This window comes from Enoplosus armatus, chromosome 17 (genome assembly GCF_043641665.1).
Source record: "Enoplosus armatus isolate fEnoArm2 chromosome 17, fEnoArm2.hap1, whole genome shotgun sequence".
NCBI lineage: Eukaryota > Metazoa > Chordata > Actinopteri > Centrarchiformes > Enoplosidae > Enoplosus > Enoplosus armatus.
In genome coordinates this window covers 19,470,002-19,479,483 of record NC_092196.1, presented here as the reverse complement: position 1 = coordinate 19,479,483, position 9,482 = coordinate 19,470,002, and positions in this window count along the sequence as shown.

The following is a 9,482-nucleotide window of genomic DNA, read 5'->3' as shown; positions in this document are numbered from 1 at the left end:
GGTGAGCATTTTGTTTTCTTACAACGTTAGCTCATGTGAAATGTGTCGCGTAATTAAAAAACACCCGAGCTCTCTTCTCCAACTAGAATTTGGAAATTGCAACTACCTTTTACTTTGAAAGGCACGTTGTTCTCTTCCGGTGTCACCATGTTTGTTTGGATGTGACTTGACGCTGAAGGAAGGAGGTGTCCATGATGACAACTTTAAATACCAACAGTGGCGACGGGGCTGTAATCCCCAGCTAACATTTCTTTAGCAAAAATGTTCATCACTCGTCGCCGCGTCGCGTGTCGTCTACGTTTGGAGATAGCTTCGCGTGCTAACGTTAGCTAGTCAGCTAGCTAGCATGAACTCGGGCTGTCGCTGCTTTTGTTTACATCCAGTCCTGATGAGGGGCCTGGAGAGGTGTGTTAGCTAACCCAGCTACCCGACTTGTTTGAGGGAAAGTGTCATCCTAAAAGCCCGCACTGTGAGGACCGCGGTCCTCCATCCAGACTACTGCCACCTCAGGGGTAAGACCACCTGCAGTTTAACTTTAAAAGACATATTTAACACTTGTTGTAAGTTAGAGCTGCAGTACATCATGTGATTATTTACAGGCAGGTTACATTACCTTTTACATTACTCATGGATGGGCAACTGAACGGGCCTACCTGTTAACATTTCTTATTAGAAAGATCACTCAGTGAGATCCAGATCGTGTTATTCTTAACAGAATATTAATGATAAATAAATAAATAATATTAATATTAATAATATAATATTGAGTATCTGCCAACCAAATCCAATCCAATATTAGTTTTTGTTGATTTTCCCTTCATGTCACAGCTGCACAGCACACTGAGACTACTGTAGTATTTCATTAAAATACACTAAATTAGTAAAAGCAATTAAAATAAACAAAATAGAAACCTGCATCTGGGGGGGGGGGGGGGTTGTTTCATATAATATTTTGTATAGTGTAGTATAAATACTACAGTACACTATGCAAAATAAACATACCTGTTAAGTTCAGTTGTGTGTTCAGTAGTGGCCTCCGCCCAGAGACTACAGGTGAAAATTAGCTTCCAGGTACAATATATGTATTGTGCATTGTCCCTACTAAATAAACAGAAATAGATTAAATTAAAGTGGCATGGCAGCTTCTAACAATGACTTTCATTATCGATCAATCTGCCTGTTATTTTTAAGATTAATCAATTCCTTGTATAGTCTATGAAATGTCCAAAAAATACCCATCACAACTTCCCAGAGCTCTTCAAAAGTCCAAAACCTAAAGATAGTTTACAGTGAATTATGACAATGAAAAGTTGACACCAGAAAACATTTCCTACAATTCATAGAATATATGATTAATCAGAAACATAATGTGCAGGTTAACAGAAAATATAAATAATCATTATATATATATATATATCACCAGACCCCGAGCACCTGAAAACAGACTTAGAACAGAACTGGTAAGAAACAGTATCAAATTATACCTCTCAATAATGTTGTTGTCAAAATTTGTCTTTTTGCAGTGATGGAAGTGTCCTCTCAGGATCCATCTCTCATGGCTATGGACCTGTCGAAGGGCTTCTCAGTCAACCCCCTGACCCGCAGCCACACTGAAGCCATGGACCTGGCAAAGAAGCCCGAGTGGTACCACAGACGCCCACCGAGCTGCAGCACGGAGATCAGCTCCTCGTACAGATCCAGAGCCTCGTCCTCCTACAGCTCTCTGTCCGCACAGCTGCATCCTGAGCCGGGTGCACCTGTCCACTGCAGAGACATGGAGCAGGACCCGGAGTCTTTAAGTAACTACATGAATTCGACACTAGCTCCGGGGCTGGATCTGTACCGCGACAGAGCTCACGGCAACCTGTGGCATCCAGGTTTCTATGGCGGACCAGACCCACCCGGAGGTCCAGTTCCTGAAAGCAGCGGCGGAGAGGAGAGCGACAGCGGCTCCGATGTTATTTTCCTCGTCTCCTCAGCTAAGGAGCCGCTCTTATGCAGTCCGTTCATCCAGGACAGTGTGAGGCACATTGTGGAGCCCCTGTCCCCAGCTGTGTCCTCGCTGGACGAAGGGAGAGGTTGCTATCATCTACCTCAGCCTCTGAGCTCACCCAGTCCTGACAGCTCGTACTCAGAAGACTCTTCAGACAGCTCGGTGGATATTCCTGTGCATCACACCCGGCCCATAGTCCTCCTGTCAGACCTCAGTGCTGTTTATGGCAACCCCGCTGAATCTCCAGTAGATATTTCAAGCGACGACAGCGACGTTATCGAAGTTGCAGTCACTGATGAAAAGAAGAAAAGCAACACCTTTCCCTGTAAGAAAAGTGTTCCTTGTAAGAAGAGTCTGGTGAGAGAAACTCCTCCTCAGAGTGAGGAGGAAAAACCTCCACCCAGAAGAGTACGACGTAGCACAAGAATCAGGAAATCTGTCTCTGAAATTCCTCAATTTACCAGCAGTGTGTCTCGGCACAGTTTGAGGAGACAAGCCAAAAACGATGTGGTGGGTATATATAACGAAAGCTGTGATTCTGATGACATGATGGAGTACGCGGGGAGGCTGTCCAGCTCAGAAGCAGACGAGCCGGTCTCGCAGCCAAACGTGTCACAAAGAGTGAGCAGTAACTCAGAGGAGTCTGGTGAGGACAGGAAGTCGCCGCAGAGCGAGACGCATGAGCCACAGCCCTGCCGCAAAGTGTCGCACACGAAAAGCATCAATCATAAACGAAAAAAGCCCCTCACCATTCGTAAAACAAAAAAGTTAAGAAGAACTGAACAGAAACAAAACAGCAGAATCCCACCAGAGCAGCATCAAAGGAAAGAGTCGGCAAACACAAAAACTGTCACAAGACGGAAGAAAAAAAAGCGAACGCCGACCGGACCTTCTGCTCAGTTTCCTCCCAGAGAGCCAGAAATCAAGCTTAAATATGCAAACACAAAAGAGGAAAAGAAGGACAAGAAATCGGGCAGTTTTTGCCCCTTTGTTCACATGGACAAGAGGATATGCACCGTGGTCAACTATCAGGAGGAGGAAGCGACGGTCAGGAGCAGCAGAGGACAGCAGCAGCCGGCCTCCAGGTCTCTGTCTGGGTTTGTTCCTCATACGTCCTGTTTCCAGCTGGGTCGGTTCAGCTCCGAGAGCAAGTGTCAGGCCACGCTGCTGTGCTGCCTGTGCGGTCAGACGGCCAACGCCATGGGCCTCGGGGATCTTCACGGCCCGTACTATCCCACCAGCCCACCTTTGGACTACCAGAACCAGAACCAGCTGCAGAACTGCAGGACTGAGCAGAAAGAGGAAGAACATTTACGGGGACTTGTAAAAAGACATTCAGTAAATTCCTCAGATGGCGGTTGTGGTGGTTACGACCGTCCTGCTGTCAAATGTTTCCTCAAGAGCGACAGCCTCTCTCTCCCAAAGGTGCCTCTTCATCTGGACGAGTGCTGGATCCACGAGGACTGCGGTATCTGGTCCGCCGGCGTCTTCCTGGTCAGAGGGAAGCTGTACGGGCTGGAGGAGGCGGCCCGGCTCGCACAAGAAACAGTGAGTGACACAGAACAAGGTCTCTTTAAACAATATTAGGACTGAGAGATCAACTGTGTGTGGACTTATTTAATGGGAACATTACTGTATACCATCATTTAAAAATAAAAATAAAGTTATTTAAGGTCTTGTTTTACAAATGCAAAGAATTGTGTCTGATGTGAGAGAGATACTCTTATTAATTATTATTGACATGTGGAATCCTTGTAAGGTAATAGTCTAATCAAGTCTATTATGGCTGCAACTACTATTATACTACATTTTCTTCCTTTTTATTATCAAAATAGTTGATTATTTCGATCCAAAGTGGATATTGTTCAAAGTTCTTTTTCCCTCAATTTCAAGTTAAAAAAAGACAGATATTAAAAAAATACTATCATGATATCACTGCTTTTTTTCCTCACTGTGGGCTTCTCTTTTCAGATATGTTCAGCGTGCCAACAAACAGGTGCAATAATGGGATGTTTCCAGAAGGGCTGCCCCAGAAATTATCACTACAGATGTGCCATTCAGTCAGGTACAGTATGAGAAATGTGTCAGGGAAGTAGATCTGCTATAAAGGGGTAAATTAGAAACTGTTATTATCCAGTTGAGTTAGTTAAAGTTATTCTTTTTTCTTCTTTTTTGTGTTTAACTGCTGTTAACTCTGGCTGTGAAAATGATGTTTAAAGTGACGGATCTGTCGAGCGCTTGAGTCACCTGTGCTTTTCTTATTTTGTGTGGGAAGGCTGTCGTTCTCACTCAGCCTGAGTCGATGACTTTTAAAGTCTTATTTTGTGCGTCTGTGTGTTTTTCAGGCTGTGTCTTAATTGAAGACAACTTCTCAATTCGATGTCCAGAGCACAAGGTAAACAGAAGTGAAGTATGATGAGCTGCTTGGCCTCTGGGGGTCACTAGTGTAGCCTTTAAGCTGTGGTACTGTCTCCAAATACTTCATCCTGCACACTAACTGTGGAAGAAGTACTCAAGTAAAAGTAGTAATACCACACTTTGAAAATAATCTGTCCTGCATTCAAACTTTTACTTAAAGTACCTGCAGCTGTGAAATGTGGAGCTAATTTCAGCTACTTTATGTAGTGCTGGGTAGCTTAATCTATAATAATGTATCATCATTTATTAGTTGATTTATATTTTGTATTAATAATCTGTACAAGTAGCCAGTATAAATGTAGTGGAGTACAAGTATAAAATAACAGAAAATTGAAATAGTTAAGTAAAGTACAAGTACCTCAAAAATGTGCAGCACTTGAATAAATGTACTTCGTTACTTTCCACCACTGATGACGGGCATAGTATATGAAATGTTTGTATGTATATGTAGTTCTCTGTGTGGAAGGTATATATAGAGTAACATATTTGGTCAAAGTTGGGAGTAAATAATCAAAATAAAGTGTATTTTTATAAACAAACTACTTAAGATGGATAGCTGAAAGAACACATTTACTGTCAGTGAAGATTATCCAAAGGCAGAGTGCAGTATTTTCATTTTTTAGGTATTATGTAGTTCTATAGTAGTTATTTATAGCAGTTATTATAATAAGCAGCCTAAAATGAGGGCATCACATTTTAATCCGTTACCCAGTTTTTCCAGCTGCCTTGAACATTTTAAACCCTTTTGTCTCAACTTCACTGGTTCTGTAGTTAATGAGCACACAGTGATGTTTTAGACAATGTTGTGCTTTCAGTGTTGGACTTCACTGATGCTCTTTGTGGCTGAATGGGAGCAAATCCCTGCAGACGGGTTCAAACATCTGGTGGAAAGACTGGAACCAGAAGAGAGGAGACTTTAAGAGCAGCAGATTACTGCCGGGACTTTAGAACAATGTTGAACAATCACATACTGGTGAAATGTTCCAGTGTCCACATACTTTTGGCCACATAGTGTACTTGGTCTTGTGATCTGTATCCCTTCCACTTTGTATGTGAAAGCCTGATTGTACCTAGTATCCTGTAGGAGTATGCAGTAGTATTGTGCTTTATTCAGTACACACTGTACTGTGAGCTTTAAGAATATTCCCACAGTTCACAAGTTCAGTTTTGAAGAAGATAATCAGATCTACTTCTTGCTGTGTTATCTGATAATCATCACATGTCCTGCTTTGGAAAAATGTATTGATTATTATTTATTTATTTCCAGCTGATGTGTGTTTTGTATCCAACAGAACAAACAGTTCACAAGTGTAACCAGACAACACAAGAGATGACGCTATCATCAGAGAAGACATTTGGGGGCACTGGAGGTATTTAATATTTATCATTTAAACAAGTGTAATTTTAGTAGCTTGTGGAGCTGCAACAATCGGGTGAAAATTAATGGGCAACTATTTTGATAATCGATTAATTGTTGAAATAATTTTTCAAGCAAACATGTCAAACATTTAATGGTTCCAGGTGTCACAGTTGTTTGGGGTACCTGGAAAGATTGTTGAGCAGCTCAACTAATTTGAAAAAATATAAATTACGATTTGAATAAAAAGATTTATCTACACATTGAGGCAGCTGTAACGCAGCGGCTAGCAAGTGAGCAGTAGAAACAGTTAGCTTAAAGTAATAGATAGTTGAAATAGTTCGATGAAAGACATGGATGAACAGATCATACTTCGCTAAAAGGGTTAGAAAGTTAGCTTAAAAACTGTTGAAAGTGTTTGCGGTTATGCTGGTGCAATAGCTAAAAGTAATGTATAAACAATTGAAACAGTTAGCTAAAAGTATAAATAGCTAAAAGTAATGGATATAAACAGTTGAAACAGTTAACTAAAAGTATAAATGGTTGAAACAGTTAGCTAAAAGTATAAATGGTTGAAACAGCTAAAAGTATAAATGGTTGAAACAGTTAGCTAAAAGTATAAATGGTTGAAACAGCTAAAAGTATAAATGGTTGAAACAGTTAGCTAAAAGTATAAATGGTTGAAACAGTTAGCTAAAAGTATAAATGGTTGAAACAGTTAGCTAAATGTATAAATGGTTGAAACAGCTAAAAGTATAAATGGTTGAAACAGTTAGCTAAATGTATAAATGGTTGAAACAGCTAAAAGTATAAATGGTTGAAACAGTTAGCTAAAAGTATAAATGGTTGAAACAGTTAGCTAAAAGTATAAATGGTTGAAACAGCTAAAAGTATAAATGGTTGAAACAGTTAGCTAAAAGTATAAATGGTTGAAACAGTTAGCTAAAAGTATAAATGGTTGAAACAGCTAAAAGTATAAATGGTTGAAATAGTTAGCTAAAAGTATAAATGGTTGAAACAGCTAAAAGTATAAATGGTTGAAACAGTTAGCTAAAAGTATAAATGGTTGAAACAGCTAAAAGTATAAATGGTTGAAACAGTTAGCTAAAAGTATAAATGGTTGAAACAGCTAAATGTATAAATGGTTGAAACAGCTAAAAGTATAAATGGTTGAAACAGCTAAATGGCTAAAAGTATAAATGGTTGAAACAGTTAGCTAAAAGTATAAATGGTTGAAACAGTTAGCTAAAAGTATAAATGGTGGCGTCCATTAAGGAACTCTTCAGTTCATGGTGGGGGTACGTCTGACAACAAAGGTTGGGGACCACTGCTCCAGGATATTGAAGTGGTCATTTTCGACAATAAAAATGACTGTTAGTAGCAGCTCTACTCCTAATTAAAAAAACTTCTAAATGCATAAGAATAGAATGAGCTCATGTCCAGAAATAAATGTCTTCCTCTTTAATGTCATTTAATGTCCTTTTCTTCCAGAGTGATCCACAGATCTCCTCAGGGTGCGACGTGATCTGCCTGGTTTCACCTCTGCAGTTTTGTAACACTAATTAATGTGAGTTTAATGTGTGTTTGCTCGAGCAGGAAGCAAACCTTCTGGGGAGATTTCACTCGTCATCACAGGCAGATCGACCGGGGGCCATTTTTATAAGATGTGTCTTTGTTTTGTTCTATTTCTATGGAGTGTGTGTGTGTGTGTGTGTGTGTGTGTGTGTGTGTGTGTGTGTGCGCATGGAAGTGTGTATGGCTATTTATTCCTCTTCTTGAAGATCCACACTTACATACAGTTTATTATTTGAACATAATAATTATATTAGAGTTTAAATGAGCTTTATGGACTTGTTGTATAGACTATTATATCTTTATATAAGAACACTTTTCTTTTCTTTCTACAGTTTTTGTACTACTTTTCTATTCCTGTTAGTGCTTCATTCATCACATAACCAACATAATTTATTTTCATCAAGTTGCATGCACAGCTGATGTTTGCTACAATGCACTTTATAGTATAATTTTATTCTGTCAGTTGTTATTTATGTCTATTTGTAGACTTTGTTCATCAATCTTTACTAAGATTATTTAAATTTAATATTAAGCTGCACTAAGCAAGATTTATATGTATAAAAATATGGAATTCCTGTCTAAATCACAAAGTAGGGCTGCGATAAAGAACATACCGTCCGCTTTAACAGAGACCACAAACTGTACATTCACCTTATTCAAGCAGATTTATTTCGGGTGTCAGGTTTGGACGCCTCTCCTCTCACAGGATGTGGAAACTTAATATTGACAAACCGAACAAAATGTCTCATAAACATCAGCAAGAGTTCAGTCCAGAAAAAGATGCAGACATCAGCCTTCAGTGTTGAGTGGGCGAGCTGGTAAATTCTTCTCATATGTTAACAGGATTTCAGAAAATGTAAAGTTTTAAAGGGTCAGTTCAACAAAATCACTGAACAAATCACTTAATCCAAGTGGTGTAATTGAGATTGATGAGGTTATTAGAGCTGAAACAATTAGTCAGTTGACAGGAGATTAATCAACAACTAGCAAAAATGCCAAACACATACTAAATCCAACCTCTCAAATGTGAGGATTTGCTGCTGTTTTCTGTATTATCTCATGCAGTACACTGTTGATCAGACAAAACAATCTGACTTTTTCACTCGTTGGCATGTTGGAACTACAGTTCCCATCATTTTGGGGCTTGTAAAGGGAATGTAAACTGGACATATCATTTTGCCATTGATCCGTTGAGTTAGCTGTGGGCTAGGACTTGAGCCGAACATAGGCTACGAAACCTAAATTTGTATACATTTTTGGAAAATTAGGACCCTTTAAAGTATGAGGAATGAGCTATAAGCAGTTGCTGTTTGCAGTGTATCCATGGATGTACAGACAGCTATCACTGTAGTACTTTGATACTGAAGAAAACCCAAAAACGTGATGATTCTGAGGCAAGTTCTGCAGTTATAAGGAACCTCAAGTAGATTTATGGATTTGCGATGGAATCCAGTATAAAAACCTCTGTTCTGGATAATCAACAGATCCATTGACCATCATGCTGCACCAAATGTAAAAAGGAAATAGATAAAAATCTCCACGCTGATGTCTGTGGATTATCCTCATCCAATAAAACTGAGTACATAACTAGATAAAGTACCGCTGGAGTAAGACGGAGAGTATGTTTTTGTGGTTTTGGTGAATTGACTCTTTAATGTATTTCAGTTACCTCTAGTTGCCATGTAGAGCTGAAGTCGCCTTGTGCAGCTTTAACTATCCATCTGTGTGTGAGCTCTTGTATTTCAGTTCACGAGTCGTGACAGGCAGTTGAAGCATTCATTGTTTTTAAATGGTCAGAATGTCATGCCTGCACTTTTTATTATTTGAGGATTAAAAAGATAATTAATGTTATTTAATAAAAGTCAATAAAACTGAACCCTTGTCTTTCTCTTGAAATGGACAAATTGATTTAGAAACACTGACTTCTGCAGTGAACGTTTCTCAGTGTTTGTTAGAAGAAATGTTTGTGCAGAAATTGGGATCCACAATCGTTGCTCCTACACAGAAACAAAATGTTCTTGCTGCAAGGAGCGAAGTGTGTCTGTGTTTGTGTGGTCTTTTGGCAAGTCGCCAAATATCTGAAGGGGGTTGCACTGGAAACAAATATTTGTTGTACTTGTTTCCAGTGCAGTTTAACTC